At 43.6% G+C, this 18,605-nt stretch overlaps 1 protein-coding gene across 1 annotated transcript in view; it reads left to right on the plus strand.

Moving 5' to 3' along the window:
• Positions 1 to 319: 319 nt before the first annotated feature.
• Positions 320 to 18,605, plus strand: part of LOC137085043 (G-protein coupled receptor 87-like) — a 34,854-nt gene continuing 16,568 nt past the window's right edge. Inside the window, exon 1 of the mRNA XM_067451597.1 lies at positions 320 to 432. The gene's annotated coding sequence lies outside the window, so the exon portion shown is untranslated. The remainder of the gene's footprint in view (positions 433 to 18,605) is intronic.

Here is an 18,605-nt window from a genome sequence, read left to right on the forward strand (position 1 = left end):
TAGGTTTTAGTAGGTTTAGAGATAGTGTTGTATAGAATTAGGGTGTGGCAGGACCTTCATAATAAAAATGTCCTGATATTTTACTCACCTTTATCTCATCCTAGGTGTTTGTATCTTTCTTCAGTCGAAAAGAAATTCATTTTTTTTTAAGGAAAACATTCCAGGATTTTTCTAAACATAAATATTAAGAAATTTTCATTTTGAACTGAACTAATCCTTTAACCTCACTTAAACCCGTGCATACTGGTGGGTGATGCTAGGGGGCGATGGTGAGCTGCAGGCCATTCCACTTTCATATGAAGAAGTCACACTGCTAGTCTAGTCCAAGACCACATACTTCCCTGCTATATAGTAGATATAATAGATTTTGAAGTGTGCATAAATGGACTCTTATTATTTGTGAATGGCAGCGAAGTGACACAACTGACACTGGTAGGTCACATGATAACATGGCAAGCACAGGAGTGTGGGATATCAAAGGCAGTGAAAGATACATCTATGCTGTTATTAGCCTAATCGATGGTATTTGCTTCTGTTGAAGCCATCAGTCTTTATCCCAAAACTTTTGGAAATATAGTGTACACCGATCAGGCATAACATTATCACAGCTGAAGTGAATAACACTGATTATGCCTGTGTGTTGTGCAATGTTGTGCCTGATCAGTGTATATGTATAAACCAATATATAACCAACAATTTTAAACGAGTTGTTTTATATTTCCCTATCTTTTTAATTTAATTGTGCTCTTCTCAATGCTTTATGGGATTGTACCATAGGCCCTAATACACTGTATGGCGTGTGGACATGACAGAATGCGTGATGTCCTCGGAGACTGTGATAACAATACACTCTATGTTGTTTGTAAAGAGATTTGATTAACATTTGCTTATTAAGAAGTTCATGTACTGTAACATATTTGCGTTTGCTGACTATTACACTACTGATGAACAGAGTACACAGTAGAGTACAGAGTACACAGTTCACAGTAAAGAGTTATACAAGCTTACAAGTGTGCATTGTGCATTATTGTCTGATTAATGTAATGTTAATGGTAATGTCAGTGAGTTACAGTCTTTATTTGATGAAATATATCGTTCTTGTTGTCTTTGACATCAGGTATAGCAGGGGACTGTGTGTTTTATAATTATTATACGGCAGCACCTTTAATAGGCTACTCAAAATATACAAATATATATCATTCCACGAAGATTCCTAAAAATGTGTATTGTGGTACTTTGATTACAGCTTAAAAAGACTACATACAAGTAAACATATTATGATGTCTATTATGTTGTCTCAGCAACAAAAAAACATTTCCACTGTTATTAGACCCATCTGCACCCATACGCTTTAAACAGAATTTGCACTACACTCTTCCGGAAAGTGCTGGCTTAAAATAACGTTGAGTTTAGAGTAACCCCTGCTATGATTCTCAGGATGTAATTCATAAATTTAGTTTGTCTTATTTGTCTTCTCTACTTCCTCTTTTCCTTCTTATTGTTTCTCTCTGCTGGCATCTCCTCTGTCACAGCACTGCACTTTTCCTCTCTCTTTCAAACCTGCTCTGCTTAGACAAGCAAACATTTACAGATGAAACTGTGTCCCCTCCAACACAATGACTCGGAGTTGATTATGTTTCTGAAAGAGATGAGCACAGGAAGCATAAACCTGCAGTCTCTCACAATCTCCAGCAATCTGATCAGTGAGTCACGCTACAGTTGGCATGAGACACTTGAATATATCACAAAAAAATAAAAATGCATTGCACTCAGACTCATGCCATTCCAAACCCATATGCAGAGGTGGGTAGAGTAGCCAAAATCTGTACTCAAGTAAAAGTAAAAGTACTTACGGAAATATTTACTCAAGTAAAAGTAAAAGTAACAATCGTAATAGTTACTTGAGTAAGAGTAAAAAAGTATTCGATGAAAAAACTACTCAAGTATTTAGTTACTAGTTACTTTCGATCTGATTGATAAGAAGCAAAAACCCTCAGTTTCAGACTATATATATATGTGTGTGTGTGTGTGTGTGTGTGTGTGTGTGTGTGTGTGTGTTTAATGGTTAAACAGTGTAAATTAATGGTGTGCTGGGCAAACCAGAGCTCTTTTTAAAACATACTTTGTTCTTATGTTTTTATAAGTATATGCACTCTTTAGGTATAGGAATAAAATACAATCCCATTTTTATTTGTATGTATACATTTTCAGACTGTTGTCTATTTAGATTTGTGTATAAATGCAAGACGTCGAATTAGGCTATCTATTTGTTGCGTTTTTAGCCTGGTCTCATAGGAAAAACGTAGCTGTGGCAACGGTTTTGCAAACCACAAAATATGTACCAATACTTACATATCACGACAGTTTCAAAGTGAAATGTCCACTGGGTGGCGCTAAAAGCTTAGTTTTTTTTCAGGAACAGATGTGTGTGAATCTGGAATTTGTTACATTGGGTTTTTAACATCCACCCACACTGAACCCTAAACCTACTTGATATAGTTAACAAAAGCAAATGTGACAAATAAAATTGTATCCATGTCATTTTAGCTTGTGTTTTGAACTCGTCTTTGAGCTCTTTTATCATCGTTCTTCACGGGGTTCGTTCCCAAGTTTTTCACATTGCAAATACAAAATATCAGCTGAGCTATCGAGCAAGCTTAATAGGTAAGAAAAGACGAACATCCAAAATGTATTCCTTTCCAAATCATGGACTAACTCATGGACTCAAACGCTCAATTGTTATGCTGACACGTACCGGTTCATTGGTTAAAATAGCAATTTTCTCACAATTTACAAATAGTTGGAAATATTTGGGATATTGTAGGTACTCAACTGAACAAAATATATAACACTGGCCTAGTGGTTTACTACATAGTGCACCTTTAAATAAAAATGAATGAATGAAATAAATAGTGAAGAATGTTGATGCAACTCATTTCAAGTTATTTCCCTTTTTTGTGTTGCATGGAAGTAACTTTCAAGTAACGGAAATGAAAAGTCATATATGTGGGATAAGGTGCATTTTGTTGTGGGATGTGTCTTTACGTGTTTAGTTGGGACAGCTCAGTGCGTGTGTGTGGATGACAGTGAGCGCGTGCGCGTGTCCGAGGAGCGCGCGCCCCCCTGAGTGAGTCCCCGCGAAGCAGCGGATGTGTGTGTGCGAGACAACAGTAACACGGTGACCAGTGCAGTTAGACCAATGTGGAGTGTATTTCTGTGCAGTTCGAGAAATAAAGCATATTAAAAGGCGGCAAGACGTCTCCTGGTCCTTACATGCCACCATCACACTAGACAACGTAAAAGTTAGGGAGTTAACCCCGGGAGGAAAACTTCCGGCCCTGGAGAAGACGGATCTCCCCTGTATATTCCAACCACGGTTAGGAGTCAAAAGCAGGAAAGGTTAACACTGGCGACCACGAAGGGACAGTTCACGTTGTTTAAAAACTGGTGGGCATGGAAAATAAAAGGACGATATAGTAAAGCTGAGTAACGTTAACTGTAATGCAACTGTAATAGCGGCGGTGCTAAGCTACACAACATGGCGGCCGCTCGCTATCCCTCCGATGTTTACGGACGGGAAACTAACTACTCAAACCCGTTCATGTCGCTAACCAAAGTTGATGGCAACAGTCAAGATACTGGGAAAGCTTATGAACGTAAGGCTGAGAGAGAATGCGAACATTATAACCCATTCCTGTGTGATGAAAGTTGCACTAACACCCTGGCTAATGGCGAAGATCTGCTCGCGCCGTTCGGCAGCCCCGCCTGTTTTCCACCCACCAATCCTTTCAGCAGAGGCAACAATCAAAGCCACGGCTTCGCGGGAAGGCCCGATGTTCACATTTTTGCATACTCCGCTTCAGACATGCCATTAAAGGGACACAATGAAGTCACAAATCCCTTTGCCGATGCTCACATGGGGAATTTTGTACAGAGCACACCAGCTATATCCAAAGCTGAAGTTTGCACGCTGCCCATGTCCTATTCTTTGACTAACCCAGACATGACTGTAAAACATGGACATGCCCCATTGCACCAGCCCTGTTCCTTAACACGTAGGAGACACTTTGCGCCCCGTCCGCCTCCTCTGTCGGACAGTGATGAGGAATATAACCCCAAAGAGAGAGTCCCCACTCTACGTCCTGGCCAGTACGACGGCAGCACGCCATGGAGAGAGTTCCTGCACAGGTTTGAGAGCTGTGCGGAGGCGAATCACTGGTCCGTTAAGACAATGGCCATTCAGCTGAAATTCTGCCTCACCGGGGCTGCAGGCGCCATCGTTCACCGAAACCCTCGTTCATCTAGATGGGACTACTGCCGCCTGCTGGAGGAACTTGAAACTGCGTATGGCCCTTCTTCAGATCATGCGGCGGCTGTAGCAGTAGAGCTGAGACAGAGAGTGCGTAAAGCTGGTGAGGCGCTTCATGTGTTCAGAGATGACATTTACGGAAAAGTAGCTATAGCTTACGGTGATTGGTCAGAGGCTGAACAAGACGCTATAGCTGTTGAAGTTTTCACAAATGGCCTGGGTGATGCAGAGCTAGTTCAGAGATTGTTAGAAAAACGTCCAGCCACACTAGCTAAAGCTTATGAGATCGCCCACCGCCATGACACCACTAAGAGAGCTGCTTCCTATGTCACCAGCATCATGCAGCCAGTGGCCCGCAACTTAAATGAACGCAGGCCCCGGGCCGCTGTTGTCAGAGAAAGAGATAGCGATGAGACTGTGATTACCGCTACTCCTGTAGTTAGCCCAGCACCCAGTCACTTTGGCCCAAACACGTCGGAAAAACCACTAAAGCAGCACAAGAACTTTAAGAAAGGTGACATTCGGTGTTATAACTGTAGTGGTTGGGGTCATAAACATAGCCAGTGCCCGTCTCCTCAAAGAAATACAAAGGGTTTCCGTTCAAGCGCAGCCAAGGAAAGCCCACTGACCACTGTGTTCCACCTTAAAGGACAGAATCGGGAAATGAACATTCACTTGCGCATATCTGAGCTGGAGGTCTGTGCAGTCTTAGACAGTGGAGCGCGGAGGAGCGTGCTGCCCCTCCACCAATACAACGCCATCCACCCGGATGTGAGACCACCGCTTCAGTCATCCGTCGTAGAAACTTTACTTGGGGTGGGCCCAGGGGACATGCCAGTGCTTGGTGAGGTCAAGATACCGGTCAGTATTAACAACCGTCAAGTGGAAGTGAACTTTCTTGTAGCAGACATAGATGGCAATGAGGTGCTGCTTGGCCATCCTTTCCTCACCCAAGCTGAGGCCCGCCTTGATTTCGGTAAGCACCGCATAATTCTGTTTGGAGAGGAAGTGCCCTATTTTCACCCAGAGACTGTTCCGAAATCACACGCTGTCAGAGTAGCCAGAACTGTTGTAGTTGAAGCGGGACAGGAGTACCTAGTGAAGGGCAATGCATTCTTCTGCAGAGAAGCCCAGGGGGACATGATGCTTACTCCCACAAAAGGCTTTGTTGAAAAGCACAAAATACTTATCGCCAGAGCCCTAGTCAATGCCCAGCCCACCAACATTATTCCGTTACGCCTCTTAAACCCTGGCAATAAGGCTGTGACTATTAAAGAAGGAGCTATTGCAGGCCTCCTCCAGCCAGCTGAAGCTCTATCTTCGTCATGTGTCCCCGGGACGGCCGAATTCCCAGCCAGCCCTCCTGCAGTTCCAGAGCACCTCCAGGAGCTCTATGTTCAGAGTTCCACTGACTTTGATGATAATGAAAAACTTGAGTTATCTAATTTGTTGTGTGCTTACGAAAGCATCTTTTCCAGGGGACCTGGTGATCTGGGCCGGACCAGTCTCGTCCAGCATGACATCATAACCCGGCCGGGACCTCCGGTGAAGCAGCCTCCTCGTCGTATGGCTGGGGAGAAGCAGCGGAGCGCAGAACAGCAGATCAGTGAGAGTCTCCAGAACGGCCTCGCCACGCGCAGCCACAGCAGTTGGGCCTCACCGATTGTTATGGTGCGTAAAAAGGATGGGACTTATCGCCTTTGTATAGATTACAGAGCGCTCAACAGCCACACCATCACAGACGCGTACCCGCTACCCCGCATACAAGACACGCTGGACACACTCGCCAACGCCAAATGGTTCAGCACTCTGGATCTTACTTCGGGTTATTGGCAAGTGGAGCTAACACCAAGAGCCCGCCGTGCAGCTGCCTTTTGCACCCGTAATGGATTATTCGAATGGAACGTTATGCCGTTCGGCTTATGTAATGCGCCGGCGACGTTCCAACGGCTTATGGACCGCGTCCTTGCTGGCATGCAGTGGGAGACCTGCCTCGTTTATCTGGACGACATCATCGTGCTAGCTAAGGATGTTCCTGAGATGCTGCAGCGACTAAGCCAAGTGTTCCAGAGACTTAAACAGGCAAATCTTAAACTGAAACCAGCCAAATGCTGCCTGTTCCGCCGTCAAGTTGTCTATTTAGGTCACATTGTGTCTGAGCACGGGGTGGCCACTGACCCCAATAAAGTCAGCAAGGTCCGAACTTGGCCCACTCCCACCTCAGTCCAAGAGGTCAGACGTTTCATTGGCCTCGCCTCCTACTACCGCAGGTTTGTGAAAGACTTTGCCTCCATTGCCGAACCGTTACATAACCTGACGAAAAAGAATGCACACTTCCAGTGGCACGTGGAACACCAAGCCGCTTTCGACACGCTCAAGCACCGCCTCACCACAGCCCCTGTCTTGGGCTATCCACTGGACCATGGTGAAATGATCCTGGACACCGATGCCAGTGACACAGGTATCGGCGCTGTCCTGTCGCAAATGCAGAGTGGCACCGAACGTGTGTTGGCATATGGTAGCCGCAAGTTAGGCAAAGCGGAACAGAACTATTGCACTACGAGGCGGGAGCTGCTAGCCATTGTCGACTTCACATCACATTTTCGGCAGTACCTACTTGGGAGGTCTTTCAAGGTACGAACCGATCACAGCAGTCTGCGCTGGCTCACGCGAATGAAAGAGCCGGAAGGTCAGCTAGCCCGGTGGCTTGAGAAGCTGGCGGAGTACGAGTTCGAAATCATCCATCGCCCAGGTCGTTTACATATAAATGCTGACAGTCTCTCCCGCAGGCCCTGTCGTCTGTCTTGTCCTTGTAATCTGCAGGACCCTTACTCGCAGCAAAGAACCACAAGTCATCAAGCAATTCAGTGTGAGTTGGACGCTGACACCGGCTCCCTGCTGCTGCGTCCGGTGGGGGTAAGCGCTGCCAATGTTACTAACACAGACACTTTAAAACAAGCAGAGATGGTCTATGTGACAAACACCAACGAGACCAGACTGTTTCTTGGATGGACTATGGAGGAGTTGCGCCAGGCTCAAGCTGCTGATACGGACATTGCACCAATCAGAGCTTGGTTGGAGGTCAGCAATGAGCGGCCCCCATGGGTCACAGTCTCTCCATGCAGCCCAGCCACCAAAACGTACTGGAGTCAATGGAGAAGGCTGTACTTCAGAGACGGAGTACTGGTCCGCCGCTTTTACTGTTTAGACGACACACAGTTCTATCCTCAAATTGTTCTTCCACGCAAAATGCAACCCGATGTTATGCGCCAAATGCATGAAGGGCCAGTAGGTGGGCATTTTGGTATCGAAAGGACTGTGGCCAGACTTCGAACCAGATACTACTGGTACCACATGAGGGAAGATGTGGCCCTCTGGTGCCAGACTTGTCTAAACTGTGCATGCAGAGCCAGACCCCACAAGACTCCCCAAGCGCCCATGGGAACTGTCAGAGTTGGAGCTCCCATGGAGCGCGTTGCGCTGGACATCATGGGCCCACTTAATGAGACGGAACGTAAAAACAGTTATATACTCGTAATACAGGAGTACTTCACGAAATGGACTGAAGCATTCGCAATCTCGGATGAAAGGGCTGAGACAGTGGCAAACATTGTTGCAACTGAATGGGTGTGTCGCTTTGGAATGCCTCACTCTTTGCATAGCGATCAAGGACGTAATTTTGAATCAGCTGTATTCAAAGAAATGTGCCGTTTGTTTGGCATTGACAAAACCCACACTACACCCTTCAGACCGCAGTCCGACGGCCAGGTTGAACGTTTCAACGCCACACTCCAAAAGATCCTGGCTTCTACTGCAGAACACTGTCACTGGGATTGGGACCTGATGATCCCATATGCAGTTATGGCCTACAGAGCGACCAAGCACAGCGCTACTGGTTTCACCCCCAACTTCATGCTGTTCGGCCGTGAAATAAGTGAGCCAGTGGACCTTGTGGCTGGTTTGCCCCCAGACTCTGACCATGCCCCTTCAGTCCCCGAGTATGTGCAACAAATGCGTGAGCGGCTGGAATTGGCTCACAATATCACCCGAGAAGCCCTCGGTGAGTCAGTCCAGCGTGCAAAAAGACAATATGACAAAAACGCTTGCCACACACAGTACAAAGTCGGCGACACGGTGTGGTACCTCGTCAAAGGAACATGCCATGTCAAAAACAAAGTCAAAAAGTTCCTTCCCTCCTACGAAGGACCTTACTTTGTAATGGGACAGTTAGACGATCTAGTCTATCGGATCCAAAAGAGCCCCAGAGCTAAGGTCAAAGTTGTCCATCATGATCAACTTAAAAGCTACCGCAGCCGTGAGGCCCTGGATAACACCTGGGTCCTGGACCAATCCAAGAGCTGGACGCCTTCTGAGGTCCTGCCACCCGCTGTGGACGAGCACCCAGCAGACCAGGAGGATCTCGGCTTACACAGCCTCTACTCTCCTGGCTCCAGCGACTCCCGGCCGTCCACTCCACCTGCTACTAATTCTCGCATAATTGGGTCTCTTCCATCCACTCCTTCCCATGTGATACTTGACCATGGTGGGGGTGCGGTGGGAGAACCACACCACCAGTCTCCGCGCCAACCTCGGCCCCAACGTCAGCGCAGAGGACCGGTCCGGTACGGGGACTGGGTCACTGAGTGAGTCGAGTATGACAGTTCATATTTGCAGTAGAGACTACGCAGTTACGTTTTGGACTCTAGTCCAGTTTTCTAAATGTTTCTACAGAAAAGCATTTTTCTTTGTTGTTAAAAAAAAAAAGGGTTGTTTTTAATGCTTTGTCAGACTTGCACTTTATTGTATCCAATGTATGTTCTGATCACTACCAGATTAGGCAGACAGTATTACCACTGGTCACCGACGAATGGGATTTAAAAGGGGATGTACTCCTCTGTTTTATTAGAGACTATTGGGTTTCTACTATCGTCATTTATCTGGTCATTCCTGTATACACTGTTGAATGAGCTTTAGAACTCTTAGCCCCGTTTAGACACTTGTTGAGTTAGTAAAACCTACCTATTTATTATTTGGAACACAGCTATCTCTTCACATTTTAGGCCTACAGATATCGAGAGTGTGTTCTATAAGTATATCTAAATGGAATGGAATTAGGGTTAATTGCCAGTCCATGGTGGGGGTAGTGTTGTGGGATGTGTCTTTACGTGTTTAGTTGGGACAGCTCAGTGCGTGTGTATGGATGACAGTGAGCGCGTGCGCGTGTCCGAGGAGCGCGCGCCCCCCTGAGTGAGTCCCCGCGAAGCAGCGGATGTGTGTGTGCGAGACAACAGTAACACGGTGACCAGTGCAGTTAGACCAATGTGGAGTGTATTTCTGTGCAGTTCGAGAAATAAAGCATATTAAAAGGCGGCAAGACGTCTCCTGGTCCTTACATGCCACCATCACACTAGACAACGTAAAAGTTAGGGAGTTAACCCCGGGAGGAAAACTTCCGGCCCTGGAGAAGACGGATCTCCCCTGTATATTCCAACCACGGTTAGGAGTCAAAAGCAGGAAAGGTTAACAATTTATTTTGATATTTGACATACTTCCTAAAAATGATTTAACATTAGTCGCAGAATTGTTAGAACTAGAGTTACAGAAGTGACCAAAAGGAAATAGAAAGAGGAAGATAAAAACAGACATGAAGACTCCAAACCACTCATTTTAAGATTATACGTGCGGTTTCATTGTTTTTTTTTTTTTTGTGTGTGTGTGTGTTTTTAAGAGAACAAGAAACTAATGGGGTCAGTGGGTATCAGGATTGTGAACTTGCATGAGCTGGAATAATTCATGTTTCCCACATGAATGTAATAATTTTTTGGTAAGCCTGATCATGTGCGCTAAACACTAGGTCATATTTCTGATCATACTTGTTCCATATGACAAAACATCATTTATAATTTAATACACATCATATACTGTTGTATAAAATGTATAAATAAATGATTCAAATTGTAAATATATTTAAATGTATAAACAATGGGATGTGAATACTTTCCGGCACTGTATACTCATAGTTCCTATATTCAGACCAGACTTTTACACCTCTGCTTTGACAAAGCATCTACATTTTGCTGTTACTTCTAAAAAAGTTCCCTTGCAAAGTCTTGCATCTGGTTTAAAATTAAACGAAATCGTGTGAGTTTAGCATGCAAGTCAGACATGTCAAGAAGGCTTATCTGGCTCGTTCTTGTTCTATCATGTTGTAACCTCAATGTTTACCTACACTTGCAGAATATGATACCAAGAGGCCAGAGCTGATTCTTTGATAAATATATTATATATTCTGATAAATATATTTTGACGTGATTAGCATATTGTTCTTGAAAACGATCTGGGTGCATTTCCCATACACGTACCTCACTGCTTAACTACTATAGTACGTTGCATCGTTAAATAAATAAACCAGCTAGTCCCGACTTTTTTCCGAAACCATATTGTCGCAAATTTGTCATTCAACCACGTTGGTTAATGATGTCATGCAGGAGGTGGAGCAATAACTGCTTTTAAATAATTATTTTGAGATCAAATTTATGCTAGATTTTTTGCTATAAATTATGGACATAGTGTCACAGAGTGTTTTGGTGTTGCCCGACTGAATTTTTTCTGAATTAGCCACAGTGATTGCTTCATATGAAGCTGCTTCCGCACTGGCTTCACGACCAAGTCCAGAGATGGGTGTGGCAAAGTGGCACGCTCCAAGTTTCAATTACCTCACACTGGCCCTCATTTATCAATCTTGCGTAGAAACTGGTGTATATGTTGGCGTAAGATTATTCTTAATGATGCTTGTTATTCAGAAGAAGAGTGTCGTTTTTATTGATTTTATTATTATTTAAAAGAAGAAGGTCATTTTTATTATTTTGTCAGTCTGAATTATTTTAGTCCCAGTCCGTGCGCAGCTGCCGGGCCAGGCGGGCCTGAAACGTCAGATAAAGCGCACAGGCTCGCGACTGGAGGAATACATATGCCTACAGATCAAACGCTTTGGTAAAGTCACACAAATTAAACATTGACGTTCATGTTGCACAAAAGTAAACACTGAATGTTGTTGTTGTGGTTTTTAACAGTGGGTCATATAGCATATCTTGCCAGTGCGTTTTGTGGTGTTAGGAATTGTTTTCCTGCGCATTTTCCCACTAACTCAAACGTGCGTACACCACCTCCTGAGCTGGTGTAGGATTTGAGCGTGCCGTACGCCAATGTCCATATTGATAAATCTCAAAGTCACCGTGGGTTTGGGTGTACGCAAGGTGTACGCTGGAAATTTGGTGTACGCACTTTTGATAAATGAGGGCCACTGTCACCAAACTTTCAGGCCTTTGTTGAACCCTTCATTTCTAGGAGTTCCCCTAGATCTGTGTCCAGGCATGCTGTGGAATTCACGGATGCCTCTGCCTCCGGCTGGGGTGCCATGTACAACAGGCATGCAGTTTCAGGTCTGTGGAGGGGGCCTCAACTGCAATCGCACAAAAACTGCCTCAAGTTGTTAGCAGTACATCTTGCTCTGGGTAGCTTCAAAACGCAGGTACAAGGCAAGCATGTACTGGTCAGTACAGACAGCACTGTGGCTGCTGCGTACATCAACCATCAGGGTGGTCGACGACCGTCATAAAATATGCCCTGCAATAACCCCAGTGAACCTTCTAGCACAGACACTGCAAAGTCAGGGAGGACGAGGAGCAGGTCCTGTTAGTTGCGCCTGTACTGGCCCAACCCGACCTGGTTCCCGGAACTGATGCTTCTTGCGACAGCACCTCCTTGGCCTATTTCTCTGAGGAAGGACTTGCTTTCTCAGAGACGGGTGTTTCCCCGAAAGTATTTGATCGGTTCTTTGCTATCTTTCCTGCAAGATGGGTTGGAGTGAAGGCTGTCCCCTCCACCCAGGTGTTCACCACCTGGTGCTGGAAGGGAGTGGTGGGAACCTTGGGCACATATACAGGGTCTCAGGATCACATGAGAGTAAGCTGGACCAAACTTTAAGCATGTTTCATTGACCAAAAATGTGTGCAGGACCCAAACCGCTTGATAGAGGTCAATGCAGTCAGGAGTACTGTCTTCCATGACAGATTGTTCCATGACAGAGATAATAGTTTCTGTGGTGTATTATCCCATGTGATCAATTTTGGGAATGTTTGATATCAGTGTTACAGTACAAAAAAACTAAATTTTCTCAACTTACACGACATCATGACTTCGCATAGACATAAACGCCACTTTCTAAAGCCAAGTGGCATGTTATCTGTGCGCATTTTGAGCAATCTGCGTGTATGTTTACGCGGTGTGATTTTGCGTGTATGTCTACGCCTAAACAAATCATCATCTCCGCGTGTATGTCTACGCCTAAACGAACCATCATCTCCGCGTGTATGTCTACGCCTAAACGAACCATCATCTCCGCGTGTATGTCTACGCCTAAACGAACCATCATCTCCGCGTGTATGTCTACGCCTAAACGAACCATCATCTTCGTGTGTATGTCTACGCCTAAACGAACCATCATCTCCGCGTGTATGTCTACGCCTAAACAAACCATCATCTCCGCGTGTATGTCTACGCCTAAACGAACCATCATCTCCGCGTGTATGTCTACGCCTAAACGAACCATCATCTCCGCGTGTATGTCTACGCCTAAACGAACCATCATCTCCGCGTGTATGTCTACGCCTAAACGAACCATCATCTCCGCGTGTATGTGTACGCCTAAACGAACCATCATCTCTGCGTGTATGTCTACGCCTAAACGAACCATCATCTCCGCGTGTATGTGTACGCCTAAACGAACCATCATCTCTGCGTGTATGTGTACGCCTAAACGAACCATCATCTCCGCGTGTATGTGTACGCCTAAACGAACCATCATCTCCGCGTGTATGTCTACGCTGTGTGATTCCGCCAACCTGATATGACAGAATGAATATTTATAGCCTAATTTTATATTTTGGAGCAACTAACTCCACTCCTACCCTAAACCTACCCACTCTCAACAATATAAAACACACGTTACAGGCAAATACATGTACAGTCACATGTATTTATTGCAAAAACGGACCAAAAAACAGGATAAAAGTATTAACTCATGTTGCATTCCAAGTCTTCTGAAGTCATATACGATATATTCATGTGAAGAACAGAGTTAGTTTTATAATGTTTTAGTCGTTGAAATGGTGATCGCGCCTCTTTGTGAACAGAACACAAGCAATCGTACAATGTGCATAACCCTTTAAGACTTATCTTCTATGACTAAGCACTTTTGCTGTTGTCGCTCTATTGTCCATCATTACTGATCCGTTACATTAACACCAATGTATGATCAGCTATCATATTGTAAGAAAATCACTGTAAGGAAAGGACATACGAAATATCATTACATAATCAGGTTCAAAACAAAATCCAAAGGGTGGTTCCACTTGGGGGAAAAGCTATCTCAGCTTTTGTTTTTTACTTCTGTGTTGACGTCCGTTCTGAAACGTTGAGCTTCACTCCAATTATAGTTCCAAACACACCGGATGTAGTTCATCACCAAAGACAGAGGACAGACAAAAGCACATGAGCTTTAGATCAGAGAAAGACTCCACAAGTCAGACAACAAATCACAAGATTCAGCTGCCGTTGCTTTAGGAATGATCACTTGACTCGCGTTCAACAGACAGTGAAGCAATTTCCAATTCACTTTCAGTTTATACAAAAGCAAACACACAGTTCTTTAACATTAAAAATGAGAGCATTTTCAAATTGCAGTGTTAAATTGAAATATAAAGTAATGTTAAAAGCATTTAAACTCCACATCTGATGTATTAATGAACATAAACATGAATACATTAATGAATACAAACCAACAGCACTGTTCTACTTACATATTTTTATCTAGAAATTCCTTGGGCTCAGATGGGTTCACTCCACATGCTTTTGTTATAACCATTTTCTTAATTTGAATAAAATACCTGTTTGTTTTTTTTGTTTCAGAATTTGTAAGAGGTCTGATCTGATTATAAGAAGGTTGTTGGTTTTATGAAGTCGACTCACAGTTTTGCAATGCACATGACAGGCTATTTCATGTTCTTCTGGTTTTGTGGTTCTTGGTTTTTGTCAAGGAGTAATCCCGCGATCATGAATGGACTGCATGTACGTACCCCATATCTCTTACACATACACACACACACACACACACACACACACACACACACACACACACACACACACACACACATGTTGGTCTATGTGGTTTACAGGGACTCTCCATAGGCGTAATGGCTTTTATACTGTACAAACCGTATTTTCTATCCCCCTACACTGCCCCTGCCCCTAAACCTACCCATCACAGGAAACATTCTGCATTTTTACTTTCTAAAAAAAACATCATTTAGTATGTTTTTAAGAGCATTTGAATTATGAGGACATTTGATATGTCCTCATAAACCACATTTATAGTGTAATACCAGTGTAATACCCATGTAGTTATACAAATTTGTGTCCTCATAAACCACATAAACAGGCTCACACACACACACACACACACACACACACACACACACACACACACACACACACACACACATAGGCCTATGTTGTTGCAGCATTAACACAGGCTGGTTATTGACACTGATATCGTACATATTCTGACTTGTGCAATGTTTGTGAATATTTGGTTGCATTGTGTTTCATGTGTTTAAGATATGTGGGGATACAATGTGCATTTGTTTGTAATGTATACGTGTACAATGTGTTTGGGTTAACTTAGCTGCTAATATTGTTCATTCATTGTTATTATAAATAACCACAATACACAGTTGACTGATTTCAAGTCTTTATTCAAGATGTGGTTACACAGTACAACAGATATAACTTACCGGCTTGTAAAACACCAGTTTTGGAATGTTATTTTGTCGCGTTTTCTTCACATTGTTCCTATATTCTGTCTTCTTCTGTGTTTATGCAGCATTCACGCCATGATATAATTACTGTATCAAAATTACTGTATCGAACATGTGACGTTGTATTTGAAGCTGTTCACATCCTTAAACAGGGAATTATGCATTTCAATGGCACCACTATCAATCCCTATATGAATCTAGAGCGGTCATGTGTTACAAGTAGGAGCTCTCAGACAATTCCCATCTTACAAGCTGTAATTATGAGCTCTACAAACACATGAACACTCTATACAACTTGAATAAGGTCAACGAGAGACGTTCAAGTCTGTGGAGGAAGCCTCCATGGTTGTACTGGTGCCATAGGGAGCTAGGGTGGTACCGGCAACTCAGGAGACCAGGGAGGTGCCAACAACTTAGGAGGCCAGGGCACATCTGGCAGTTCAGGGGACCAGTGCAGAGCTTCCTGTCCAGGGGACCAGGGCAAAGCGGGTGGTTCAGCGGACCAGGGTGGCGACAGCAGTTCAGCATGCCAGGATGGTGCCCGCAATTCAGGCCTCGGTGGATGGGTAGCCCCCCCCAGAAAAAAACTATCTTGGGAGGAGCTATGGTCAGTGGAGTGAGCTCATGGGCTGGGGTCCTCTTTGAACTCTGGACTGAAAATGAAGTCCTCTCTGGACTCGGGACAGGAGACAGAGCCATCACTGGACTCTGGTCAGGGGCTGGAGCCACCATTGGACATTGGTCAGGGGCTAGGGCCATCTCCAGACTCTGAACAGGGACTGGAGACATCACAGGACTCTGTACAGGGACTAGTATTGGTTCTGACCAAAAATTAAGTAGCCAGTGGTCCCCGCTGGTTCTTGTAAGGACTGATATCCAAGTGCGGTCCTCTTGGCTGAAGACTCAAATGTGGCGGCCATCTTGGCTGAAGATGCAGGCATGACGGCCATGATGGGACGAGACTCTGGGTGATGGTCAGAGGCTGGTTGCATTGACAGGTGTGAGGTGGGGCTGGACGGTGGTGATGGTGTCTTCCTCTGGTCTACCAACGACGAATGAAAAACCATCTATCCAGAGTGCGAAGTTGATATGTTTTTCTAGCCCAGCTTGGATCACCTTGTGGGATCACAAATTGACCAAAATCCTTCCATTAAGATGAGGTCACTGCAGGTGTCTAAAAACTCCCTCAAAAAGTTAATCTCCCTTTAAATCAGTATCAATAAAGATAAATACACACACTACATTCACATATGCACACACATGATTCATAAATGCAAAACACATAATTCATAAATGCACACCCTTATGAAAGGAAAATATATTTACCAATAATATATGGAATAATATATTGATGGTATTATAAAATATATTATATATTCATGCAATATATTGCAAAATATCCAAATGATTGCCGCTTTCAATATATTGCAATATATTGGAAAATATAAATATTAAATCCCATATATGTGAATATATTGCATGATATTTTCAAATATATTGCAAAATATTTTTGTTTCGTAAGGGACATAATTCATAAATGCACACACATCATTTATAAATGCACACACAGGATACACAAATGCACAAAAAAATTCACAAATGCACACACAAAATTTAAAAAGCACAGAAGATTCACAAATGCACACAAAATGCATGAATGCACACAAAATTCATAAATACACACAACATTCAGAAATGCAAAGGAAATTTAAAAATGCGCTCAAGATTCAGATGTAAAATTATATATTAAAAATTATCGTAAATACGAGACGAGATGTTAAAACATGTTTAAAAAGTTCGGAGAGTCGGCCCGATTTTTACCAGCATATGACTGTTCAGTCCCCTATTGCCAAATCATGCACAAGCACGTCACACAGGCTCAATTTGACTATGAGTATTAATAGCTCAGTGGTTGCAAACATACAGCGTTCACACACACACACACACACACACACACACACACACACACACACACAGTCTCTCTGTGTTTCTCTCTCTCACACGCACCCTTCTCTCTCCCTTTGGTTGTTTCGGTTGAAACTTGAAAGGAATGGCTACAGTTCTCTGCTTTCTCAACAAATCATTTGCACACATTTTTTCTTTATCTTTTGTATCTGATGAAGATAGCAGCAACATTGAAAGCTTGTGTGATCGCGGCCGGCTCACAGTGCAAACAGTCGTGCCGTGTACCAACTGATTTGATGCGATGATCAAATTAAATGACTCGTAGCGTCTGCAATATCTCACGAGTGTCCGAATTCGCTCAGTGTACGCCCGCCTTTATGGGAAGCTATGGGAAGCCAAACAATCCAAAAGTGGGACGAGACAGCGGGATTACAGCGCAGCGCGAACATGTTTACTATCGCTGGGGAGCGCAGCGCGAACCATAAATGCACTCAAATATACAATAAAGAAACCCCTCATTCCTTACAAACATTGGTTCTCTGCTGAAGTTGAATTATTTTTCCCTACAGTAGACAAATTAAATCAGGATAACATGCATTTTTTTTTTTTTATTATCTTGAAAAGTCAAGTCAACAGTGTTGTGCATCGATACTGAACTGCACATTATATGGAAATATCTGTAAAGCAGAAACGTTAATGACTTTCAACATCATATTTGTCTTCCTGGTAATTATAGCCTATATGTTCATTAGCTAATATTGTAGGCCTACTTCTAATTACTGTTCAGGTATATAAAAATGTAGAATATGGTCACCCATTATAAGGCGTTATGTGCTTTATGAGTTCTAATAAACAGCTAATATAGTGATATACAAGCAAATAGTTATTAACTGTGTTTTGCGCGCGTGAGTTACTATTGCCATTTGCAGCTGACAAACAGCGACAAACTCCGAGAAAGAAAATAGAGGCATCTGCCAGAAGTCCTCCACCGCGCTAGCTCGTGCTCGTGTTCGCACCACCTGTAGGCTATATCGCGATGTGTGAACACGCTCATGTGATTGGCTTATAAGTTAACAATCCCCCACGTGGGATGCGTTCTTGTGATTGGCTAAAACAAGGGCGATATCTGATTGGTCGCTGATCATTCCCTGTTTAAAAAGGGCATTTGTGTGTCGAGCCAAGTCAGGGGACTCTCAAAATTCACACACAAATGGAGTGAAGTTCAGACCGCAAGCAGTTTGTAAATCAAGGTATATTTGTGTGTGCATCAAAAATACATTTCTGAATCTTGCCCTGTGCATTTCTGAATCTTGCCCTGTGCATTTCTGAATCTTGCCCTGTGCATTTCTGAATCTTGCCCTGTGAATTTCTGAATCTTGAGCACATTTTTAAATTTTCTTTGCATTTCTGAATGTTGTGTGTATTTATGAATTTTGTGTGCATTTGTGAATCTTCTGTAGTTTTTTAATTTTGCGTGTGCATTTTTGAATTTTTTGTGCATTTGTGTATCCTGT

Source organism: Pseudorasbora parva, chromosome 8 (assembly GCF_024679245.1).
Source record: "Pseudorasbora parva isolate DD20220531a chromosome 8, ASM2467924v1, whole genome shotgun sequence".
Classification (NCBI taxonomy): Eukaryota; Metazoa; Chordata; class Actinopteri; order Cypriniformes; family Gobionidae; genus Pseudorasbora; species Pseudorasbora parva.